At 39.8% G+C, this 27,016-nt stretch overlaps 1 protein-coding gene across 5 annotated transcripts in view; it reads left to right on the top strand.

Annotated features, from left to right (window-relative positions):
• The window catches only part of SOX5 (SRY-box transcription factor 5), a 1,095,444-nt gene that overhangs the window by 223,606 nt on the left and 844,822 nt on the right, over positions 1-27,016 (top strand). Inside the window, exon 4 of one of the 5 annotated variants that reach the window (XM_066264758.1) lies at positions 11,204-11,328. The exons of the other annotated variants lie outside the window; for them this stretch is intronic. The gene's annotated coding sequence lies outside the window, so the exon portion shown is untranslated. The remainder of the gene's footprint in view (positions 1-11,203; positions 11,329-27,016) is intronic. 5 annotated transcript variants of the gene reach the window in all.

Below are 27,016 nucleotides of genomic sequence, written 5' to 3'. Positions count from 1 at the left end.
TCCCATAGATTCTGATATGTCATATTGTCATTTTCATTTGTCTGTATATATCTTTTTATCTCTGTGCTTATTTCTTCTTCGACCCATTCATATTTTAAAAGTATGTTGTTTAGTTTCCACATTTTGTGGGTTCTTTTCCCTCTTTTTTGCAGTTGAATTCTAGTTTCAAAGCTTTATGATCAGAAAATATGCTTGGAACAACTTTGATTTTTCTGAATTTGCTGATTTTATTTTTGTGGCCCAACATATGGTCAATTCTTGAGAATGATCCATGTACACTGGAGAAAAATGTATACTCAGTCACTTTGGGATGAAGTGTCCTGTAGATGTCTATCATATCCAGGTGCTTTAGTGTTTTGTTTAAGGCCAATATATCTTTATTGATTCTCTGTTTGGATGACCAATCTAGAGCCGTCAACGGTGTATTGAGGTCTCCAAGTATGATTGTATTTTTGTCAGATTTTGTTTTAAGGTCAATAAGTAGTTGTCATATATTTTGGTGCTTGTTGGTTTGGTGCATATATATATTAAGAATTGTTATGTCTTCTTGATTCAGTGTCCCCTTAATCATTATAAAATGACCATTTTTGTCTCTGAGTACTTTTGCTGTCTTGTAGTCAGTATTATTAGATATGAGTATTGCTATGCCTGCTTTTTTTTTTTGGGATATTATTTGCTTGGAGTATTGTTTTACAGCCTTTCACTTTGAATTTGTTTTTATACTTATTGCTTAGATGTGTTTCTTGTAGGCAGCATACAGTTGGATTTTTTTTAATTCATTCTGCTACTCTGTGTCTTTTTTTTTTTTTTTCCTTTCTTTTTGTACTTTTCTGAAGCTGGAAACGGGGAGAGACAGTCAGACAGACTCCCGCATGCGCCCGACCGGGATCCACCCGGCACACCCACCAAGGGTGACGCTCTGCCCACCAAAGGGCGATGCTCTGCCCCTCCGGGGCGTCGCTCTGCCGCGACCAGAGCCACTCTAGTGCCTGGGGCAGAGGCCAAGGAGCCATCCCCAGCGTCCGGGCCATCTTTGCTCCAATGGAGCCTTGGCTGCAGGAGGGGAAGAGAGAGACAGAGAGGAAGGAGGGGGTGGGGGTGGAGAAGCAAATAGGCACTTCTCCTATGTGCCCTGGCCGGGAATCGAACCCAGGTCCCTCGCATGCCAGGCCGACGCTCTACCGCTGAGCCAACCGGCCAGGGCTACTCTGTGTCTTTTTATTGGTGAGTTTAATCCGTTTACATTTAGTGTAATTATTGATACTTGTGAGTTCCCTATTGCCATTTTATACATTGCTTTTTGTTAGTTTTGTCTTGTTTGATTCTTCTCTTTTGTATTTCTATCTTTTGGGTTTTTTTGGTTGTATTCCATACTTCTTTCCTCTATTGCTATCTTTTTTAAGTCATGTGCTTCTGTGGTGGTTTTTTCAAGAGTAGTTACCATTAAGTAATGAAAAGCGTTCCTACCCTGTTCACTGAGTTCACTATCTTGTGAGTACTTCTGCACTCCATCGTTCTTTGTTACTGTTAATCTCCGTCCTCTCCCCCATTTTTTTGTTTTTGTTGTCACAGTTTAAATTTGATTTTATTGTATTCTTGGTGGAGCTTTTACTTGTGGTTTTGTTTTATTTTGTTCTTTGTATCTGGTTGAAAAGCCCCTTTAGTAATTCCTGGAGTGGGGGTTTTCTGATAATAAATTCCCTCATCTTTTCTGTATCTGTGAATGTTTTTATTTCTCCTTCGTATTTGAAGGATAGCTTTGATGGGTATAGTATTCTTGGCTGAAAGTTCCTTTCTTTCAGGACTTTAAATATTGGGGTCCACTCTCTTCTAGCTTGTAGAGTTTCTGTTGAGAAATCTGATGATAATCTAATAAGCCTTCCTTTATATGTTGTATTCTCCTTTTCCCTGGCTGCCTTGAGAATTTTTTCTTTGTCGTTGGTTTTTACCAATTTCATTATGGTGTGCCTTGTAATAGGTTTGTTTGGATTCAGAAAACTCGGTGTTCCGTTTGCTTCTTGAATTTGAGGCTTTAGTTCTTTCCACAGACTTGGAAAGTTCTCGTCTATTATTTGTTTGAATATGTTCTCCATTCCATTTTGTCTCTCTTCTCCCTCTGATATACTTGTTATTCTTATGTTATTCTTTTTGATGTAGTCAGACAATTCCTGTAAGGCTTTCTCATTTTTTTAAATTTTTGAGTCTCTTTCTTCTTCTCTCTGTTGTGCCTCAAGTTGCTTTTCTTCTATTTCATTAATCCTACCTTCTATCTGGCCTGTTTTATTAGCTAAGCTTGTTACCTCATTTTTCAGTTCATGAATTAAGTTTTTCATCTTTGTTTGATTTGTTTTTATAGTTTCGATTTCCTTGGTAATATATTCTTTGTGTTCATTGAGTTGTTTTCTTAGCTCCCTAAATTGCCTTTCTGTGTTTTCTTGTATATCTTTGAGTATTTTTAGGATTTATATTTCAAATTCTCTGTCATTTAGCTCCAAGGTTTCCAATATATTAAATGTTTTCTCCATAGATTTTTCCTCATCTATCTGTGCTACCTCTCTGTCTTTTGTATCCATAATATTTGATTTCCTTTTTTTAATGGCACCTGAGGGTGGTTTTGTTGATAGTACTAATGAGAATTAATAAAGAATAAAAATAAAAAAATTATTATTTTCCTTTTTTTCCCCCTCTCTTCTCCTCTCCCCTCTTTCTTGAGATAAAATTGTGATGAACTGTGAATTATATTGTACTAAATAGAACAAAAACTACCTATAATGTAGGGCCTGAGTTGCAGAGAAGTGATAAGGGAGCAAAAAAAGGGAGTATGGACCCACAAAATGCAAAAAAGGAAAAAATTTGGGTCAAGAATAAAATGATTTGCTTTTAAGTGATGGTTGACTAAGAGAGATAATGAGAGGGATAAGAGGGAAACAGGAAAAAGGGAAAAAAATTAAAAATTACTATTGTTTTTAGTGGAGTAAAAACTAGATTAAATCGAGAGCCAGGGTTGGGAGCACTGCTTATGAGTTAAAAAAGTGAAGTAAAAAGCACCCAAAGTTCCACAAAGAAAAATTTGAGTCCCAAATAAAATAATTTGTTCATGATTGAGTATTGAATGAGAGGAAAATTAAAGGAGAAAAGAAGAAACTAATATAGAGGGAGAAAAAAAGAAAGAGGAAAAAACATAAATAGAAAAAAGAAAAAAGAAAAAAGTGAGAGAGAGAGAGAGTTAAGGTTTTGGAGTGCAACCCTCATAGAGAGAAAGGAGGAAGAAAGAAAAGAAAATGGGAGATGTAACACTTATGGGTAGTATAGTTCAAGAAGAGGAAAGAGTAAGATGGGCAGAGAATTAAATGACAGAATTGGAAGAAGAAGAAAATAAGACAAGAAGATGAAAGGAACAAATGAACAAATAAAATAAAATCAAAAAGGTTATAAAGTCTGTGGATTTTTCTTGATTTTGAGAGTTTATCTTCTTGCTTTTTCTTCTCTCTCCCTCTTCCTGGTCGGTGACTTTGTACCCCAGATTCTGCCCCTGTGGCATGCCTAGGTAGAGGTTTGCAGTTGATAAGTCTCTATGGTGATGTCATGTATTAGGCTTCAGTCTCGTTGGCAGTCGAGGCTCATTAGCATTTGCAGGCTCCGACAATGAGAGAGTCTGTTTTCCTGGAGCCTCTCTCCTAGTCTTTCCTTTCTGAATTAGCAGCCTGATGATCCAGCTATGGGGTTGCTGCTGCCTCTGCCTGGAAAGTAAGAGGCTCAAAGAGCTGGCAAATTTCCACTGTATCCCCACTCAGCACAGGGTTCTGGGTAAGGCTCTATCAGTCAGAGCAGCTACATAATCAGGCAGGGCTCGGAGCCAATTGTTTTCAAGGTACCTTTCTATGTGCCTCTAGGCATGTCCAGAATGCCTCAGCACTCTGTGGGACCACTTTCCCCAGACTTTTGGCACTTTGTAACCTGTTTTGGCTGGGTAGAAGATGCCCTAGTCACAGTTTGCAAAGCAGAAGGACTTACAAGCCACCAAATCCCTCTTTTTAACATATAGCCCTGAGTATGCAAGCTCTGCCAATCAGAAGTTGCCCCCACCCCTATGTGCATAGCATAGCAAAAGGCACTAAAAAATATCACGCCTCTTGTCTTAGATCACTGACCTGAGAGAGATCTTGTCAGTTAGGGTCACATAGGTCAGTTTGGAGGTGAGCAGACTGTGGGTTAAGCTAATCCTTCCTGGGCCTGTTAGCTTGTATGGCTAGGTGAGGCATCTCACCTGCCTGGAGAAGTTCGAGAGTAGGGAATTTCGCTTTGTGCACTTCCCGTGCGCCGCTCTTCAGGATGCAAGGGCGGCACCAAGACTCTGATTACAGCTCATGCAAAGGCCTCTGACTCTGCCCTTCTGTTCGGGAACAAGGGCACCCACTCCTGAGGCGTTAGGAGGAACCTCTCTCACACTATCCGCACTCGCTGACCTGGGTATTAGGGCAGCCACCACTCATCCCAGGTGAGGCACCCCGCCCACCCGGAGAAGTTCGAGTGTAGGAAAGTTCACTTTTGCGCACTCCCCGCGCACCGCTGTTCAGGGTGCAAGGGTGACCCTGAAACTCTGGTCTTGGCCCACACAAAGGCCTCTGACTCTGCCCTTTGTCCGGTAACATGGGCGCCCACTCCCGGGGTGCTAGGAGGAACCTCTCTCACTCTATCCATGCTCGCCGACCAGGATATCGGGGCTAATGGCTGCTGCACTTGCCTTTCTTTGTCTGGGTTTGGCGCGAGCATTAGCTTGTGTTGACTGGGTTGCCACAAGCACAGTCTTTCCTCGGCTTGTATCTCCATGCCATAGCCTGGCTCTGATGTTTTTTCCGCAGCCTGGCTCTATTCACCGACCCTTTGCCCGCCTTAGTTCCTATACTCTCAGTTCCAAGTGAAAGCAGCCCTTGTTTAGGTTAATGAGGAAGGCAGAGTGTTCCTTTCTCCGTCCTATTTCCTTCAGGGTTGATTATATATTCAGTCAATTTTTCGCTCGATCATACCTTTATGTTCAGTGTGGAACTTCTAGACGCTCCAAGGATAGATTTTTCTGTCTCTGGTTGAAGAACTTGTTGAAATTTTGGGGAGATTTATCAGTATCGCTCCTTACGGCGCTGTTTCTCTGACATCACTGCCACATATTTTTCTTTCATAGAAATCCAAAAGGCTTCAAGAGACAATCCTTATGTTTAATCATCAATCTACGATCAGTGGATATAGCTGCCAGTTCTTCTTCTTCTGTTAATGTTAAACCAAAATCACTTGAAGCTTCCATGAATGGGTTTCTAATCCAATTATGTAGTTCAGGGTTAAGTGATGGAAAATGCTATAAATTAAATTCTGCCTGTCAGCCTTCAAGTCCTATTTTATTTACACTTAACTTTTGCTCACTTCCAGAATCGGATTCTTCAATATCATGCTTCTTTTTGAGAAAGCTATCCATTTTATTTGGGTGTATTTATCTACAAATAATATAATGATGTGTTAATAATAAATATAATAATGATGTGTTAACAAAAAAGAGCGGTATTTCCATAATGAAATGGTATAATAGAGTAACCATATTTATTTTCATATCTGGGCACATGCCACAAATCAGTGCAGCTAGTAATTCCAGGTCTTGAGTGGGAATGGTGCGGAATTAAGAAAATACGGGGTCGGGAGGGCCCTGTAATTGCTGCTGGCAAGAACAAACAAAGCACTCCTCCAAACAATCCAGCACCACAGTTTAACAGCCTTTTGCAACCTAATTAGGCAAGTGAGGTGGGGGGTTGGGCAGACTACATTCAATTCCCCATACCTCTGTCCCCCCAAAATCTGAATTCCAAGAACCCTGTTGGTTTTTTGGTCCTCAACAGACACATATTTCTGAAATACCATAGGACGCACTTGGAAACCTAGGGCACACCAGTGCACCCTGGCACACACTTTGAGAACCACTAGTTTAAGATATTATTTTTGAAAATATACTCACTTTAATAGAATAATCCTTTTATGCTATATTCTGAATCATCTATATATATATAAATATATATATTTTTCCTACTTCAAATGTATCTAGAAATTTTGAGTTCTGTACTACTCAAGGTTCAAAACAGCACAGGAGTTCTGAAAGTTCTCAGACCTTTCTCACCTGACATTTGTCTCACATTATAAGAAATCCCCAGCATTTCAATAGAAGGTCCTGAATCTGGAAGATTTAAAGTCTGACTTCGAAGGAAAGCAGAATATATATTCATAATGAGATGATATCTCAGCTGAAACTTAAAGCTGATGAAGTATAAGTGAGTTTGGAATAGATAATCAAACTCTGAGACAGGGCAGTATGAGTAGTTTCTGGAATGAAATGAGAGGGACATCTTCCTGGGCTGCCTCATTTGCTCTATACACAATAGTAGAGCCAAAGCAATAGATGAACTTAAAGAACAACAGAAGAAGTGTTCAGCTAATGTGAACAGGCCCCTTGAGCAGCCAGAGCACCTGAGGGTTATCCGTTCTTCTTCATGACAATACTATTAACGCCTTCAGTGAAGTAGGGATGAACTTTGTAGTTTATTCATGTGCAATTTTAGAATTTAAGTGGTTCAAATGAAATAATGGGGATGGAAATATTTAATGTTTTTAAAGTAGTTTTTGATCCTAGAATGAAAGGTTAAGTGCAGTAATAATTTCCTCATTTTTTTAGAATTATTAATATTATGTAATTGTGTGCATTTTAATTTGGTGTATTAATAGTCATAGTCTTACTATTAAAAAGCCTTCTGGCAATAATTCATATAATCGATAACAAGGAAAGGGATATAATGACCATGACCCTGTCCTCAGTGAGATATTTAATAGTTTGGAAGATCCAACATAATATAATAGAGCAAGAAAGCACTTCTTGGGTGTCTGAACGGTGGAGAACCAGCCAAGAAGAAGGCAGAAGGCGCGGGTGGGCTGGGCTCCCTGGGGAGGGCTCAGCACTCAGGACCAGAGCTAGGACTTGGAGTTCGAGTAGTCAGAGGCTGGCTCTGAGGATGTGGTCACCTGAAGCCTTGGAATGTTCAAGTTTTGCGATATTTTAGTATTTATAATAAAACAGCTGTGAATTTTACATCCTGCCCCACAGAAAAGCTGTGTTCATGCTAAAATAAAATAATGTTTGAATTACGTTTAAATTACTTAGTTTTTTCCCCCGCCTCCGATAGACCAGGCGGTTATGGCCTGTGTCACCAGGTGTTCTGTTGGCCAGCGCACCCCCACACTCCCTCGGGAGCTTGACCAAAACTCCCGGGTGAGAAGCAAGGCTTTACAGGATCGCAGCATATTGAAATAGAAGAGCCTTTTTTTGCTCATCAGCATGTGATCAGATTGAGTAAATAACAGTTTCTTTAATCATTAAAAGTCTTTTATAGCAGAATATGGTATGTGTACACATTCTTTTGTATAAGTTTGATGGGCTTTATAAGCAGCCCAGGTTTTCTCTTTCTAAGTGTAACTGAATGCAGATGGTTCCATTCTCTGATAAGAGTGCATTTTCAATAACACGTTGTATGATTGGGTGCAAAATCAACATCCTCCTAGTTTTGCTTTTAAAGTACAAGCCTTTGCTTTGTATTTCCACCCGAAGCCTTTTTGACCTATGTCAAAAATATTTTTCAGTTGTTCAGAGCACATTGGTGTGCTCTAAAAAAAGACCACCCAAGCACATCCTTTTCAGTTGGCAAATTCCGCACAGAATGGGCAGTATAGAAACATTGCAAGTGATGAGAACTATAGAGCCATTAGAATGTTTGAAGAAGGTCAAGACTCTTTAGCTGGCTCTCAGATGGTCTTGCTGGTTCTGTGTTGTCATGTTAAATGGCATGGCAGTGGTCATCTGTACTCATCTCAAGTTTGGGAACTTGGCCCAGTTATTCAAAGAGAACAGCAGTCCTTGTTGGTGTCGGAACTGCTCCCCACATTACCCCTGTTTGTATCAAATACCAAGTCACAAGCTGATCAAGTAGCCAAGAGAGCATACAGTGGAAAGGGTAAGGAACATCAAAGAGATTTTTAAGGTATGATTTGTGTTTTAGGGGATTTTCATTTCTTTAAAGAGCAAAACAACTTAGTCTCAAGTGCCTAAATTCTTAAATCCTCCAAAGTTACAAAGTAGTACTAAAAGCCTTTGTGCCAACAAATCCTCAGGTTAAGAATTTATGCAACTTAGTTGGATTTCTGGCCACAATTGGCTTCCCCGGTCCCCACCAGGTACCTCCCTTTCTCCATTGCCCATTTCTGCTTGGGATCCTTCTTCTCAGAGACGCCCCTCCAGCTTCTTACCTATGACTCAACCACAGGAGCTTGTTTTTGGCAGGAATATACATTTAATTACTTGTTATGTTTGTTTTATGTGTCTATACTATCCTTCGAATTGGGGACATAGCTGTGAATAACATGAAATCTGCTAACAGTGAAGTTGAGAGCAGATTAAAGATGTGGAACAAATTTTATAACACTATATCCCAGCTCTGCATAGAGATATACATTCTTTCTCTGTGTCTGTCTGCCTATCTATCTGTCTATCATATGTGTTGATTTAATATCATTGGTGACCTGATTAGGTCTTTCTCTAAGGGACTACAGTTCAAATAGAAAAGGTAATAAGCTGGGGCAAGGGAAAGTTAAGAACCAAGGAGCAAGCTGGTCTACCCTCAATGTCTTTCCTTATGTTACCATGACTAATTCAAAGATTTTATGGGAGAGGGCATTATTGTAAAGAGAAGAACAAGTAGAGAAATGATGCAGACATACCTATCATAGGCAGTAGCAGAAGACAAGATGGTGAGTAAGAAGCCAGTTTTGGACCTTCCACAAGCTATTGGCCAGGCAAGCATTTCACATCACACTTTAGAGTCATACTGTTAACCCCTTACTTTCCTATAGTTTCTTTGTGACACGAGAGGAGATGTCTATTAAACTTGCTATGAAGAACAAATTGACATACTAGTTTAAAAAGGTGGGTATGGGCATTCCAAGCAACAGGCCTAAATGATGTTAATTAGGTATTAGGTGAACAACACACATGGTAAATGAGTTTAATGTGGCTAGAGGGACATGTAGGAGTAGGGGAAAGTGATAAGGCTAAGAGTCATATAAGAAGGCTTTTTTTTTATCACTTAGTACTATAAATTCTGGGCGGAAATTTTTTTTTTTTAATCTTAGAACAATGTGTGTCAGTAAATTAGGACTTTTTTTTTTTTAAGTGAGAGAGAAAGAGAGATGGACAGACAGGGCCAGACAGACAGGAAGGGAGAAAAGATGAGAAACATCAATTCTTTGTTGCAGCACCTGAGTTGTTCATTGACTGTTTCTCATATGTGCCTTGACAGGGGGCTCCAGCTGAGTCAATGATCCCTTGCTGAAGCCAGAGACCCTGGGCTCAAGCCAGCAACTTTAGGCTTCAAGCCAGCAACCATGGAGTCATGTCTGTGATCCCACACACAAGCTGAATGAGCCCATGCTCAAGCCGGCAACCTCTGGGTTTCGAACCTGGGTCTTTAGCGTCCCAGGCCGATGCTCTATCCACTGTGCTACTGCCTGCTGGTTAGGCAAATTAAGACCTGTTTTTAAAGTACTTTTGGATTGTCTGTGTATCTATTGATGACCAGTTTGGAAAACAAAGCTTATGCCCGATAGCTCTACAGAAAGAATTTAATACCAGGAATGATTTAAGATGGAGATTATAAATAACAGGAAGCAACTACTACTGTTAGAGCAGGAGGAACCACGGGGGGTGGGCAGCATTACGAGAAATCAGGAGCCAAGTCTGCCCAGTGGGAGCTGGACCCAGAGTGGCAGCTGCCCACACAGGGAGGGGCTGTCTTCTGAGAACTAGTGGTAGAAACAGTTTCTGAAGCAGAGAAAGGCAGATTCTCTTTCTTCTCACTTATTTTATTCTGCTAGTTTCTCTTATTGCAAGAATCTGACTTTATGCTTGTTAGCAATAGATCCTGGACAAATATGTATGAGATCAACCCCACCACCACTACCACCACCATCCCCCGTGATCTAGAGCAAGGCAAGGTTTAGTACAGTCTGAGAACAAACAGTCAATTGATAGGCATGTTTCCACATAGATTTTTAAAATAAAACTGTGGTCCTAAAAGTGAAATCAATAAGACATGACATTTGATTTTCTTTTTGTTATTATTAATAAAGTGCTTTTACTCCCCTTACCTCATCAAACTAAAAGTCTATTGTAAGTAGATTACCAATTGCCTTTTAAAGTTACCTTGTAACCTAAGAATTTTTATATTATGACATTTCTCTAAGACTGTTTTTTTTTTTTTTCCTGGATTAGTAGGGCCTAAGAACCAAAAACTGCAAAATAATCTTTGGTTGCCCAAATGGCTGGGAGAGCTAGAACCACTGAGCACACTAAATTTATACATTGGCTCAATGTTCTTGCTGAGTCTTTTCTCCAGATTCAGCTGCCTCAGTGGGGTGTGTACTTCGTAAAGATGAACTCACAAAAGCTCCTCCTGACTATTAGGCTTCCCATGCTGGGCTTACAATAAGGGAGTGTGCAGCTCTGTATTAAAAGGTGTGCTCTTGATATAGTGTTTTTTTGAGGTTCTCATTCAAAGGGCTCTGCTTTTTAGTGAGACATTTAAACAGCATCAGCTTTTTCCTCAAAAGAAAAAGGCTAAAAAGAGTGCCGGACTCAATTGAACTTAACAGAAAATCCATTGGTGACCAATGAAGCGGAAAGGATGTGCTCAAATCGCTGGGTTGAACACTCTGTTGTGTAGATCAGACAAGCCCATTTAGTGTCTACTGGTTCACACCAGAGTCAGATACTTGTTCACCAGCTTTAGCTCCCAGATGTTTTAATGGATGTGTTTACAAGTGTTAGTGGGAAACTGATGAACAAAAACATCTGTAGGTGGATTAACTGGGTCAGGCTAGTCTCTTGCTTGGATTTTAATTTCCTGGGTAGTGAATAGGTTGCCAAAGCTTTGCTGAAATATTGCCCTGTTGAGCTGCACTTAATTTATTTGGTTCAATCTAATACCAGATCTAAGATAATCTTAAAATATCCATTCAATAACACTATCTTTTACAGCGGTGTATTAATTAATGAGCGTGGAATAATTTACACAGTGATTTAAAACAAGCAGGCAATCAGAAAGCTCCTTGTTTGTTGTCTTAGGCTGAACTCCCTAGAAAAAGACTGAGAAGGAGATTATCTGCAGGCAGTTTATGGAAGAGGGCTCTCGAGAACATCGGTAGGGGCGAGGCAAGCAAGACTAGACAGAGGCCCGCGGTGATCTCTAGGTAAGCCCTTCGTTATCCCCGATAGAGGTAAGCAGGCTGACCACTGTACCACCCCGCCCTCCCCCTCACATGGAGACATTGGAAATAGGCTACTGCCAGGGAGGATATTACCTTGGAGAAGGTAATTTCTTCAGCAAAGAGCAATTTCCATTTTCTAGAAGTGACTCATTTGTGAGCTCTCTGCAATTGTGAGCTTCTACATTGGGCTGGAGAAATGACTGCCTGGCTCCTGAAAGGGGACCTTAGTGGCACACCATAACATCCCCAACATCCAATGACTACCTTTTCCTAATGTCCACTGGTCATATCCACCACTGTAATTCCAGTATGAGTTACTAGCATCTTTTGGCAGTACTGACATTGTTGCCACATAATGGTGATTTGATGCAATTATTTCTATGTTCTATTTTCCTCATTTTATCCAGTGACTTTTGGAAAATGCAAATCTGATTCTCTCTCTCCACTAAAGAACCCTTCAACGGTTCCCACTGCACTTAGAATTGACACCCAACGTGGCAAGGCTTAAAGTTTCCTGCTCTGGCCATTTCTATGACCTCATTTCTTTCCATTTGCATTTTTTTTTTTTTTTTTTTTGCTTTTTGTATCATAACCACCATGCCTTTCTCACCTCAAGGTCTTTGCAAACACTGTGCCCTCTGACTAGAATGCTGCGGCTCCCTCTGCCACTCCACTCACGATCACGCCCGTGCCTCATTAAGCTCCTAGTTCACTGTCAGCCCAAAGGGCCCTGTAATGAAACCTATTCTTATTTTTCACAGGGGATGGAATTATTGTCATATATCCTGCACACTTCCACTGCACTGCATTCTATACTTTTCCTTAGTATCTCCGTGCATGTGAGAGAGAGAGAAAGAGAGAGAGAGAGAGAGAGAGAAGAAGAAGACTGAGTGTATATCTGCCATTAGACAGCAAGCACCCAGAGAGCGGGGAAGCTGATAGCTTTGTTCAACACTGCACCCTGTGTACTGCCTGGCACATAAAACATGATCAATCAATATTTGTGAAATAAATACAATTGAGTAATCAACCTGCAAACAAAATCTAGAGATAACTCTGGTCTACCTAAAAAGTACAAGTACAGTATGATTTACAACCACCATTTCAAGCATTAAACATCAGCATTTATTTATTAATTGTAGATCTAAAGTATGTTTATTTCATTTTTTTTACATTTCACTGTATGCCTGGTCTCTCTTATTCTCTTTAGAATATATGCATACAGACAGACAAACACACACATATGTTCATACATAGGCATATTTGTGTGTGTGTGTATGTACATGTATTCCATGTACATAATATGGAATGATTTTTATGTGAGGAACAGAGCACACACTCAGCTGGTCTCATCTTGTTTTATAGATATGTTGGCCTTTTATCATTTTAACACATCAAGGCATATGGATTTCAAAGAGTTTGTATGAGGTATAGAAAATAATCGAAATATCTAATAAATCACCAATAAAGTAAAACGTTTATAATAGCTATAACATAAAATGTTTTCTAAATGTGAATGATCTTTGACATTACCTAAATGAATGACATAAAATGTTTTACTCTTTTAATGTTACATTTAAAAATAACAAGAAGTGCACCTTAGTCTAGGTGAAATAACTAATTTCTCGTGCAGAAATTTTTTGTTGTGTCATCTTTTGATGATTCAAGAAAGTTCTTGCCTCATTTCTTCGTACTAATTCTACATACAGTTTATATCATGTGACCTATTTACAGTTCATCTGATAAAAACCATATTGAATAAAGTTCCAGTGCTTTAGAAGCTTTCCCTTTAGCAAAAATTTTATTTCCTGCTTTCATGGCAGTGTGGTTTTTAAGACTCACTATTTTGATGCAATGTTGTTTTTAAGAACTCAAGTGAGACAATATGAGAGTCTCATCTTTCTACAGTTAGATTCAGAAATATAGAGCCAATTAACTGGAGAATGGTGTTAGTACAGTTGAAATACACCTGAGAATTGTGAACTGGAAATACATGTCTGATTAAGGAACAGACAGGAAGTAAAGTTTAAGTAAAGTGGATGTGGCTCAGATGCTCGGGTGGAAAGCTATGCAGACAAAGGAAACTCTACTAATATTCTCTTTGGAGACATCAATCACTGTCTTTGATTCCTTCCAAAAATATTCAGTTGGGTGATTATTGTGTGGGCTCCGGTTAAGCTTTGGTAATGTGATGATTCCCACGCCATCAAAATCATTAACTGCAGAAGAGAATTCTGAGATCTCAGAAGCGTACAAGAGAGCCTTAAGCATGTATTGCATCCATTTGGTGGGTATGTCCACAAAAGTTTTATTTGGCAAGTACAGTTTTCTTTAGAAAGTTTATTTGCCTGAAAAATGCTCAGGGCTTTGCATTTGACTGTGAAATATCTGGACCAAGCCTTCATTCGTTTCTCAACTTGATTACTTGTTAATAACAGAGAAATATATTTAGCGTTCTGTAGTGACAGATATGCCTACAGGTGTCCTCTCTCCTCCTCCCCTGTACTTCTTTGAGATAGCTTAGTTGTATTATTTCTTCTTATGCATCTAACAGAGAGGGGAGATTTTCTTTCTTTCTCTTTTAGCAAACTATATTTAGGTAGTAAAGCAAGAAGGTTTTATATACTATACATTGTATGGAAGTAAGAATTATTACCATAGGAAAATTTCTAAGGTGTTTTATACTATAGTCAATTGTACCGGAATGAAGTGTTTCAGTCTTCATGCAAAAATTTCCGGGTTGATTTTCTTGTCCCTTGATGAATGCCATAAATTGTAGTTCTGACATCATGTCTTATTGATCTTGTCCCCCCACTTCGATCTCACAACAGGTCTTCTACAGCTTTGAATGATTGTCTGAATGTTATGCTGAACCTGAACATAAAAAATTATATTTCCATATTTTATTTCCAAGTCTGAATTTAAGATATTTGCAGTCAATTGCATGTTAGCACAACAAAAATGTTTAATCTTATGAATATATAAAAGGTAATATTCCTAGCCTAGCCTGACACCAGTAACTATGGAAAATATAATTGATAAAGTATTTCAAATCCTAAACTTTGAAATCATATTGAAAATTTGGGCTAATGAAAGCAGATAGTTGTAAATAGAATCTACCGAGAATGTACCTAGTCTGAACCCTTTTTGTATGTGAAGCTAAAGACAGTGATAAAATAATGAGGTTTATATTCAAGATCACAATTTAAGTTTTCTATACATTTTTTCAGTGTCACTTGATGGGTGTTCAAAATGCCAGCACTCACTTCTCAGTTGGAATCTGCTGCTAAAAAAAAGATAAGCTTCTCATACCGTAACATGAATTTGGGTAAATATTTTCATCCCCCCCCCCCGGCACATACTTATCCCAGCATAGTAGGTAATGAGTGTGGGAAGTAGAGCCAAGTTCTTGGATTTGAATCACTGTGTCTCAGTTCCTCTGAGTGACCTCAGACAAGTAACTCACCCTTTGCCATCCTCAGTTTCCTCAGCTGTAAAATGCAAATAGTAAAAGTTGTGGAGAGGATTAAATAAGTTAATAAATGCAATGCATTTATAACAGTGCCTATAACATGCCAAAATGCTCAATAAGTTCATTATTATGATATAATAAAATGAAAATGAAAGACAACGCCCTCTCTTAGAGAGGGTTTGGGAATCTTGTGGTGGATGGAGACTCATTGGGAAGGAAGAAGGACTTCTTTCCTCCACATTACTTGACAACTGATAGTCTTCTATTTTTTTAGGGTTTTGGCTTGTCACTATTTAAAAATGTTTTTACTCTTCCCAGTGGAAGTTTATGAGAGGAGATGGACCAAATTAAATGACTGTGTATAAGTTGCTAACATGCTGTACAGACATATCTGTTTGTTTATTTTTTTCATTCATTCAAAACACATTTGTCATGCCCGCCATGGGCCAAACTATTTCCAAAAATAGAGCCTTGAACTGAACTTACACAAATCCTTGCCTTCGTGAAGCTTGTAGGTAAAGAACTAGGAAACTCGCTCTGTGGTGTAGCTGAGGCAGAGCGTAGTGGCCCCACTGTTGTTGGGGAGACGGAAGGAGACCCGGCAGGACTGAGCCAGGAGGTCCTGACTATGCTCCGAGTCTGCCGCCCCAACACACTCCCCCTCCCCCTCTGTTGCCATCTCAAAAGGCAGCGTTCATTCTGCCACGAACCCAGATCGTACCCCCATAGGCATGTTCTGCCTCCTTTTCCTTTTATCTTGAACATTTCTTTTAGGTCCACCTTTTATGGAAACATAGTGTTAAATTTTTTTCTTAAATCAACCTGAATTTTTCCCCTAAAGAGTAATTTAACTTTTATTTGTTTTCATAATTGATGTGTTAACCTCTTAGTTTGTCACAAGTTCTTTTAGAACTACGTTTTATGTTTTTCATACTTTTTTTTTATTGGTCATTTGTAAACACAAGGTATATTTTCTTTCTTTTCTGTTTTGTTCAGTGGTTTGGGAGTTACATATGCTATTTATAATTCTGTCAGTGATTGCCTTTAGGTTGTTAAATGTATATTTGAAATACTGTTTTCTCTTGTGTTAAAAATTCAGAACATACCTCCAATGTTTGAATTTTACCTTTGTAAAACTAGCATTCATCATGTTTTTCTATTCCCCTGATCTATTTCTAAACCTCTGTCAGTGTAGAAGTAGATGACATATTCATTCTAATTTTTTTGTGTGTGTGTGTGACAGAGACAGAGAGAGTCAGAGAGAGGGACAGATAGGGACAGAAAGGGAAAGAAATGAGAAGCATCAATTCTTTGTTGCGGCTCCTTAGTTGTTCATTGATTGATTTCTCATATGTGCCTTGACCATGGGGCTATAGAAGACCGAGCAACCCCTTGCTTGAGCCAGCGACCTTGGGCTCAAGCTAGTGAGCCTTGCTCAAACCAGATGAGCCCGCACTTAAGCTGGCAACCTTGGGGTCTCGAACCTGGGTCCTCTGCATCCCAGTCTGATGCTCTATCCACTGTGCCACTGACTGGTCAGGCTATTCATTTTAAATTTCTTAATTTAAGTCACACTACACAACTAGTTTGGTAGAATGAGTGGGTAAATTCCTGTTTTATTATAGTGAACTAATGTTACTTCCTTTGCAGTATATAAATCTTGGTAGCATTTTAGTATAAACCTTGTGGACATGATTATATTGGAGTTTATCTTTTTCTTTCAAAAAATGAGAGAAACCTTAAAAGTTAAACACATGTCTTAGTCTTACTTAGTCTTTCAAAGCCCTCTTTGAAAATAAAATGTACTATCAATAGTAATATTTTTGTGTGATTTTTAAACATGCTTATGCATTACTGTAGAGTCAAATATTCTTAGGATTTATAAAAACCTTCCAAAAAGAAAATTAACTTGAAGTTTTGTCTTCACATCTTAAACCAAGTGAAGGAGTATTTAAAGACAAATAGTTGTATTAAAACAATAGATAAACGATAATTAAACAGTTTTAGGCGAAGTGAATTGAAAATAATAAAGGTAGTTTTTATCTCCCTCACCTTGGAAACTTCTTTCATTCATTGCTACTGTTTCTTTAAAATTAGTTTTAATTAAGTTTTTGCCATATTCTGACAAGGGTGAAAGAGTTAAATAATATTCCTTACTGCCCACTATTTTGTGAATATCTGACTAGCAGCTTCACTACAGGGAGATGTATGGAGGTAGAAAAATATCAAACTAAGCTTTTGCTCTCTGTGGATAATAAAAATTACCCACTTTCTCACAGATGTCAAATCTGGCAGATTTCCATAGAAAATTTGGATTGAATGTCAACTACCCAAATTATTTTAGTGTCTGCTGAAGTGTGTGCTTGGCAGGAATTTCAGCAGGAAAATAGGAAATGGGTTTGAAAACATTAATAATATCTGAATACAACTTTTTAAGCTTATTGTTCCATAGATGAACCAAAGCATATATTGTCCCTGTAAACCAGAGCCCTCCAAGAAGTCCAGGTGGACACATTGTTAATGTTTCAAACATGGAAGTTGAGACAAGAGCTTATTTAGGAAACAGGATCTGCTATCGTAGATAGATCTTTGCCTTCTCCTTGAATAGTGTAGATTGGATAATTAACAACTAAACATAGTCTGACACAAATACGATGTAGGCAATGAAGATACTTAAGTTTTATCAGCTATAAATCATTTGTAGAAAAATTAATTTGTTTAAAAGTGTACTGAGGTTTGGTTAGAAGAGCTGAGTTTTCACTGACACTGATATTCAGAAGTCTCCATCTTTCTTGTCCTTCCTTTCCTAATCCGTAAGTCAGAGGGGATGTATTGCATCATCTTTAGAGAAACTTTTTGCATGACTTTCATTTGTGTTATAGGGATAACTGAGATAACTCAATACTGAATAAATCTAGTCAGTTTGTTTCTCATGAGAAGAAACAAAGCTGCTTTGCTTGAGAAAGAAATTAAAACTGCAGTACTGTATATCAAGTAACATAAAATGAATTCTGAGCAGATATGTAGTATCAAGGGATTAGCTTAATCATCATATACATTTTAAATTACTATAAATATATCTGTTGTTATTCATTAGAAGTACACCCCTCTCTTCTTCCAAATGCTATGTCATTGTGCAATTCATTCATTCTACACGTGTTTATAAGACACCTACTATGTCCCATACATTGTGTTAAATGCTAGGTAGTGAAGAATAAAGACAAAAAAACCCTTCCTTCATGAAGTTGACACTCTAATGGGACAATATAGGTGATGACAAAACTGAAACGAACAGTGTGTACTGTGTCAGGTAGTGTGAGACCAAAGAAAGGAGACTGTGCATGTGAATGTGTGTGAGTGTGTGTGTGTGTGTGTGTGTGTGTGTGTGTACATTCTAAATAGGGTGGTTAGGGAAGGCTTCACTGAGAAAGTGACATTTGAGATAACATCTGAAGAAGGTGAGAAAGGGAGTCATGCTGGTACTTGATTCCAGGCAGAGGACACAGCACATGCAAAACCCTGCGGGGGGAACATGCTAGATACTGTAGGGAGTAGCACAGCATTGCTTCAGGCCCTTCTTCAAAAATATTCCTCACCAACTCTTTGCCGGATGTCTTTATTTTTCATGAAGTGTACTACCACTTAGTAGGACTGAAGAAGCATATAAACAGGAGCAGTTAAATAAAAATGTGTAGAAGTCCTGAGAGTTTGTTGAGGGTACAATGAGCCCTCAAGAAGGAAGTAGTCAGTTCTATAGGGGAGGTCAGGAAAGAATTCATACTAAGTCTATTCCTACTCCAAGTTGCATCACAAATAACTCTTAATACTTTTTATTTTTGTAGATGATCATGTTAGGGAGAACTATTGTACAGCTTCAAATATAGAGGTGGGCAAAAGCTCATGTGTAAATAGATATGCAGGTTATGATTGTTACAATAGCTTTATTAACTCTGTTTTGTGTACTCACAAGTGTAAACCTCCTTTTGCCCACCCCTGTATGTAAGGAATAGCATAAATATGATAGAGGATTTTTCTTCATTTTTCATGGAAGAAAGTAAGTAAAGAAATCAACTAGTGACTGTACATACTCTGTGCCTGGTACCATACTGGGCAGTTTATACACATGATCATGTTTTGTTCTCACTAGAGAGTGTTACGTGAGCCTCCAGGTCTTTGTTTTAGAGATGACGGAACTTGAGCTCTAAGAGGTTAAGAGGTTGTTCTCAATTACAGAGTGAATAAATGGCTGAACCAACATTCAAAGGAAGGTCTTTTATCTAACTCTCAATCTGTGCATCCCTATCTTCACATGTCCGTAGTTATATCATCAAATGGAGACTTGGAAGATATTATGAGATAGAAGTAAAAGTGGAGATAATACTTAGGATGATAGACTCTTGGGACTGGATTGCCTGTGATAACATTTCCACCTAAACTGAGAAAGTTTGACTTAAAAATTTTTTTGACAACACTTACTAATAACAAATAGCCAATGCCAAGCACTGAGCACCGTACATCTCTCTCTTTCTCTCCACTACTACTGGAATGGATGCTATCATTATCTTTATTTAAGAAGTTATCCAGTGTTGTCTCACAACAAGGCTGTGAGGAAGATTTTATTGCCTTCATTTGGGAGACAGTTTATCCATCTCATTCTGAAACCCTCATTCTTAATAATCATCAGATTCATTTCAGCATCTAACAAGCTGAAAATGTTTTTTATAATATCATATCTAAAATAGCTTTTTTTTTAAGCTTGTGAGAGAGAGAGACAGATAGACAGACAAGACAGGGACAAGCAGACAGAAAGAGAGGTGAGAAGCATCAGCTCATACTAGCGGCACCTTAGTTGTTCATTGATTGCTTTCTCATATGTGCCTTGACCAGAAGGCTCCAGCTGAGCCAGTGACCCCTTGCTCAAGCCAGCAGCCTTGGGTTCAAGCTTGCAGCCAAGGGGTCAAGTCTATGATCCCACTCTCAAGCAGGTGACCCCATTCTCCAGCTGGTGAGCCTGCACTCAAGCCAACGACCTTGGGATTTCAAACCTAGGTCCTCAGCATTCCAGGTCAACACTCTGTCCATTGCACCACTGCCTGGTCACAGGGACATCGTCTTCCTTATCATGAAAATATAAGCTCTTCTTCCTCTATAGATACAGGACAAATGTATCCTTTACCATACTTGTTCAAGACTAGATTCTTCACTGAGGGGAAGGCCCTGGGATTTTCTTGGCAGTGTCCTGTCTTTTTATTAAATTAAGACTCATTCCACATCCTCCCATCTTGGGCTTCCTGGTGCTTCTCTCAGTGGGTCTTCTCTTTCTTATTTCTTTATATCATTATCTAAGACGTCTCTGAAATATCACATCAGAACTAGGATAAATATTGCTTTTCTTTAAAAATCTTGGTATTAAAATCGGTTATAAATAAATTATAAAATATCATAATCCTTTTTTATATCTATGAATATATGTTTAAATTTTTTTCATAGTATATAAGCCCAGCTGAAAGCCTGCCTTTTTATCTTCAAAGTCAATAATTTCAGTATGTATAAGATTTTATTCTGTTCAATTATTATTTTTATTGTTGAGTATATTTTTCTCAACCTCACTTTTACAAATAATTATTTAAAACTGTTTGATGAGATTAAGTAACTTTTTAAAGGTTATACAATTATATGACTGCTACAAGTGGAATTATCTTGCCTTTTAATCAGGGAAACAATATGTCCATACTCAACTATTGCCCCTCTTTGATATCTCAGATGCTTAGTAATTTTTGGTTTATATTTTAAGGGTAAAGGAAGAAATGAATATTTGCATTGTCACTAAGAAATATGGGGCTTTAAAAAGAATAAATAACTTTGCATTGTCACATTTAAAAAATATGAGGTTTTAAAAAGATTAAATAACTTTTCCAAGGTACTTACTAAAGTCATCAGTAACCTTTATTAAATATTTCCCAAGAGGTAGGCATTGTATTAAATAAATTTTAGACATGTATTAATTCACTGAAAGTTCACAATAGCTTTATAAGCTAGGTTTTGTTAATATTTTCATCTTACACCAAAGAAACTGAGGCACAGAGAATTTTAGGTAACATGCAAAGACAGATAACAACTAAAGGTGGAAAAGATTATCTAGTTTCTAACTACTGTGCTATATATTTGTCACAGTAAGAGAAGATAGTTTTAAATAATGATTTTAAGAAGAGGTGAAATTTAACAACTGCTAATATGTAATACAGAATCACAAATACGTTTCTTTGATAAAAAATGAATAGCTCTGGCTGGTTTGCAGAGAAGACAGAGAGACAGACTCCCACGTGTGCCCCAAATAGGATTTACCCGGTAATCCCTGTCTGGGGCCAATGCTTGAATCAACTGAGCTATCCTCAGCGCCCCAGGAGACGCTAGAACCAATTGAGCCACTGGCTATGAGAGGGGAAATTGGAAAGAAAGGGGAGAGGGAGAAGAAGAGAAGCAGATGGTTGCTTTTAATGTGTGCCCTGATAGAGGATTAAACCCAGGAAGTCCACATGCTGGGCTAATGCTCTATACACTAAAACAACCAGATAGGTCACAGCCTTTTATTTTTTTGTATTTTTCTGAAGTGAGAAGTGGGGGGCAGCAGACAGACAGACTCCCACATACGCCTGACTGGATCCACCCAGCATGCCCACCAGAGGGTGATACTCTGCCCATGTGGGGCATACTTTTCTCCTATGGAGCCTTGGCTGCGGGAGGAGAAGAGAGAGACAGAGTGCAAGGAGAGGGGGAAGGGTGGAGAAGCAGATGGGTACTTCTCCTGTATGCCCTGGCCGGGAATCAAACCCAGGACTTCCACATACCAGGCCAACACTCTACTGCTGAGCCAACCAGCCATGGCCCTATTTTTATACATAATAATTTGTTACATTTATTTAATAATTGAGGTATTCTTCCCTGTTACTTGAAAGTTTTCTCATATCCATTTTGCAATCTTAATAAAAAAATAATGTCAAGGAGAGGGAAAATGGTGACAGAGTAGGCGGATGTTACAAGTCCCACCACCCAGAACAAAATTGGATTACAACTTAACTTAGTAACAATCATCTTGAAAAACCAACTTTGGACTAAACTAAGAGGAATCTATTACCAAGCATCACCAAAGAAGCCACACTGAACTGGTAGGAAAGGCAGAGACACGGAAATGGCTTCCCCACTCCCAGGAGCAAGAGGCAGCCTAGAGGGTCTCTCATGGTGGTGTGGGTTCCAGGAGAGTTGTGGGTCCTCAGCCCTAGGACTGGAGCCCCAGCCTGGAGCTCCAGAGACTAGAAGAAGCCTACAGACATTAGTTAGCTGGAAGAGCTAGGATATTGTTTGCAAGAGGGAGATAGAACTCTCAGACCCAGGCTCCACCTTAAAGGGACTGAGCAGAAAACTTGTTCACAGCCACTTACCCAGGGCTCCAGGAGCAGGAGAGCCAAGAGGACTGCAGTTGTGAGAAGAGAACGTAGGCTTGGGGGCACAGGAAGAGACTGTGGGGGACGGCCACCTTGACCTCTGTACTGGATCACTCCCCAAACTTAAAGTGCCTATTCTTCCTGAGAGAACCATGCCAGCAAAGGGAAGCAATTGCCCCACCCACCAGAGCCTCTCCTGCTCCAGTCAGTGCAGAGACACGTAGAAGCAGGGGGTGCATCAGGGACACAGGATTTGTGTGCTGAGGTCTGGGCTACATGGCCTCCCCAACCTGTTGAGTACCCTCCAAAGAGAGGGAGGGCCCAGCTGCAGTGGCAGCCACAATGCTTGGTCCATGCAGCAGTCAGGGGTAGAGCCCAGTGAGGCAGCCCGCATGGTGGTGGTGAGGGACAGAGCCCAGAGAGGCCTTTCATGAGCCCACAAGGGCGGAAGCCAGTGAGGTGAAGCGTACCGCGCACCTGCAGGAGGTGGAGCCCAGCTAGGGGTGCTGTGTGCTGGGAGGGTGGGGCAGAGCCAGGCAGCCTGTGTGGAGATGAGGAGGGGCAGAGCCCAGAGAAATTTCTTGCACACCTGTGGGAGGATGGAGCCCAGGGAGGGCGCACCTGTGAAGGGCGGAGCCTGGCAGTCTGCACTGCGAAGGAGAGGTGTAGAGCTCAAAGAGGCATTCCTCATGCCTGGGGGGATGGAGCCTGGAAAGGCAGCCATGCACCCACCACAGTGGTAGCCCAGTGCGGCAAAGAGTCCCCCGCACCCACAGAGCAGCCCGAGATGCCGCCCACGAGCCTGCACTGGTGCCAAGGGCCTGAGGAGGCACAGGCAGAGGGGGTCTGGTGGAAAGACTTCACATCAGGAATAGAGAGGCCACAAACACTGGCAAAGAGTAGATAAAAGCCAGTCAGGGAGTGCAGCTGATAGTTACAATGGTATCAAGGCACAGCAGAGACAGCCACAAATTCTGGATTGCCTGTAGCTCCAAGAATGTTGCTAAGGGCCAGTCAAAAGAAGTGACCCTCCCACTGGTCTGCACCAAGTTCTAGCCAGGGAGGCCCAGGGCTGGTACATCCAGTGGCCAGATATGGAGAGCATCAGCTCAGGTCCCAACAAGCATAGTTAGAGTGGTATCTAGTCCATACAGAGACAAAATGGGAAGACAGAGAAGTGCAATTTAAATGAATCAATCAGAGAAATCCCCAGAAAAAGAATTGAATGAAATGGAAATAAACAATATACCAGATAAAGAGTTTAGAATAACACATTAGAAATGAAGACTACAATAGAAGGAATTAAAAGCAGGCTAGATGAAGCAGAGGATCAAATCAGTGATTTAGAGGAAAAGATGAGCAAAAGCACGGAAGCAGAGCAGCAAAAAGAAAAGAGGATAAAAAAATCTGAGGAAAAGAGAAAGAGCAAGGGATAGAGAACCTGATTGAAAAAATTATAGCTGAAAATTCCCCAGAATTTATGCAGAAAAAATTCACACAAGTTCAAGAAGCACAGAGAATCCCATTAAAATAAAAACCAAAGAGACCTACACCAAGACAAATCATAATTAAAATACCAAGGCTAAGAGATAAAGAAAACATACTAAGAGCTACAAGAGAAAAACAATCACCTACAACAAGAGCCTACATAAGGATGACATCCAACTTCTCAACAGAAACACTTGAGTCCAGAAAGGAATGCAAAAAAATATTCAAAGTAATGTAGAACAAGAACCTACAACGAAGACTTCTTCTGCCTCCCAGTCTGACGCTCTATCCACTGCACCACCTCTTGGTCAACCAAGACTTCTTTTTCGAGCAAGGGTATCATTTAAAATTGAAGTTAGAAATAAAAAACTTCCCAGACAAAAATAAAAATAAAAAACTCAAGGATTTTATTACAATGAAACCAATGCTGCAAAAAAATGTTAAGGGGCCTGTTGTAAACAGAACAAAGGGGCGGGGGGAATCTAGTAAAAGAGAAATGTAGATTTAAAGAATAAAATGACAATAAATAGCTACTATCAATAATAACATTAAATATAAATGGATTGAATGCTCCAATCAAAAGACATTGGATAGCTACATGGATAAGAAAATAGGACCTGCACGTATTCTCTCTATAAGAGACCCACCTCAAAACAAAAGATACACATAGACTGAAAGTAGAGGGATGGAAAGAAATAGTTCATGGAAATAGAAATGAAAAAAAAAACTGACATAGCAATGCTTATATCTGACAAAATAGACTTTAAAACAAAGGCTATAGTAATGGTCAGTACATAATGATAAAAAGAGCAATCCACAGGAAGATATAACCATTATAAATATCTATGCACCTAATATAGGAGCACCTAAATATATAAAGCAGATTTTGATGGAAATATAGGGCAAAATCAACCGCAATACTATAATAGTAGGAGATTTTAATACCCAACTAACAACACTAGATAGATCCTCAAGAAAGAAAATTAACAAAGAAACAGCAGACTTAAAGGACACACTAGATCAACTGTATTTAATAGATATCTTCAGAACCTTTCACCCTAAAGCAGCAAAATATACATTCTTTTCAAGTGCTTGTGGTACATTCTCTAGGATAGACCACATGTTAGAATGCAAAATGAGTCTCGAAAAATTTAAGAAGATTGAAATCATTTCAAGCATCTTCTCAGATCACAAGGTATAAAACTGGAAATCAACTACCATAGAAAAACTGAAAAACACTCAAACACTTGGAAACTAAATAGCATGTTATTAAATAATAAACGGGTTAACAACAAGATCAAGGAACAAATCCTTGAAACAAATGAAAATGAACATACAACAACTCAAAATTTATGGGACACAGCCAAAGCAGTCCTGAGAGGAAAGTTCACAACACCACAGACATACCTTAAGAATCTAGAAAAAGTTCAAATAAACAACCTAACCCTGCATCTAAAAGAACTAGAAAAAGAACAGCAAGTAAAGCCCAGAGGAAGTAGAAGGAAGGAAATCATAAAGATCAGAACAGAAATAAATGACATAGAGACTAAAAATACAATACAGAGGATCAATGAAAACAAAATCTGGTTCTTTGAAAAGGTAAACAAGATTGATGAACCTTTAACCAGACTCACCAAGAAAAAAAAAGAAAGGACTCAAATAAATAAAATTAGAAATGAGAGTGGAGAAATAACAACTGACAACAGAAATACAAAGGATTGTAAGAAAATCCTATGAAGAACGGTCTGCCAAATAATTAGATAACCTAGGTGAAATGAACAAATATTTTGAAACATACAATGTTTCAAAAATCAATCTGGAAGAATCAGAAAACCTAAACAGACAGACCGATTACAACAAATGAGATTGAAACAGTTATCAAAAAAGTCCCAAAAACTAAAGCCCCGGGCCAGATGGCTTCACAGGTGAATTCTACCCAATATTCAAAGAAGGAACTCCTATTCTTCTCAAGCTATTTCAAAAAATTCAAGAGGAGGAAAGACTTCCCAGCTCCTTTTATGAGGCGAGCTTAATTCTGATTCCAAAACCAGGCAAAGGGGGATGGCAAGATGGCGATGGAGTAGATGAACATACCAACTTCCACCTAACTGAACCAAAGTGGATTACAACTTAATTTTAAGAACTATCATCTGGAAAACCAACTTTGGACTAAAATAAGAGGACTCTTTAACCAAGGAACACTGAAGAAGCCACACTGAGACTGGTAGGAAAAGCAGAAATACAGAGAGGGCTGCCTAGCTCCCAGGCACAAATGGCAGCCTGGAGGGACTCACAAGGCCGGAAGTGTATTTAGCAGAGAGGGGAGGGTCCAGGACCACAGGACCAAATTCCCAGCCTGCTGCCCCAGAGCCTAGAACAGGCGTAGAGACAGTATTTAACTGCAAAACAAGCCAGGATACTGTTTGTGAGAAAGAGACAGATTTCTCAGACCCAGGATTTTTCTTAAAGGGACCGCACAGAAAACCTCTTTCACAACCATTAACCCAAAACTCTAGGGGATGGAGAGAGATGAGAGGACCAGAGTATCAGGAAGAGAGAGTGATCTAGGAGGCACAAGGAGAAACAGTTTGAGGGACAGCCACCCTAACCCCTGGGTTGAGTCACTCCCCAAATCTAAAGTGAATATTTCCCCTGGAACCAGTAATACTAGCAAAACAATGCAGGACACCAGCCAAAGAAGCTCTTCTGCAGCACTCAGAGAAGAGTCGCTTAGAAGGAAGGAGCCTTCAGAAATACAGGATTGAGTGCTAGGGTCTGAGCTGCATTGCCCCCACCAACACTGCTGGGGCTCGCCAGAAGATGAGCAGCAGTGGGATGCAGAAGCGTGGTCCCAACAGCAAGGGAGAAACCCGAGCTGGCCATGACTGAGGCCCAGCATGAGCTCAGTCCTGCTCAGTGGGGGTGGAAGGGGTGCACAAAAATGGTCTGACCAGGCTCTGGGCTGGGGGAGCAAGAGCGATCCAGCCTACAATCCCACCTGCAGGGGAAAAGCGAAAGCCGGAGAATCGGTGGAGAGACTTGGCTGAGCAGGGGCACACAGCCCCACCCGGGAGCCGGGTCTTATGGCTGTCAAGAGAACAGCCCTGCCTGGGGGAGCAGGGTGAAAGCTGGGAGCAGATGGAGACCAGTTGCTGAGCTAGCTGCATGGCCCTCTTGTATTGTCAATGCTTGTAGCTCCACCAAGGAGTGCAGCCCCACCAGAGGGGATGGGGCTAAGGCCGAGGCCCGCCAGGGCTTATAGCCTGGG

This window comes from Saccopteryx bilineata, chromosome 1, assembly GCF_036850765.1.
Source record: "Saccopteryx bilineata isolate mSacBil1 chromosome 1, mSacBil1_pri_phased_curated, whole genome shotgun sequence".
Classification (NCBI taxonomy): domain Eukaryota; kingdom Metazoa; phylum Chordata; class Mammalia; order Chiroptera; family Emballonuridae; genus Saccopteryx; species Saccopteryx bilineata.
The sequence above is the reverse complement of the archived record's forward strand: the minus strand, read 5'-3'. Positions and strand labels throughout refer to the sequence as shown.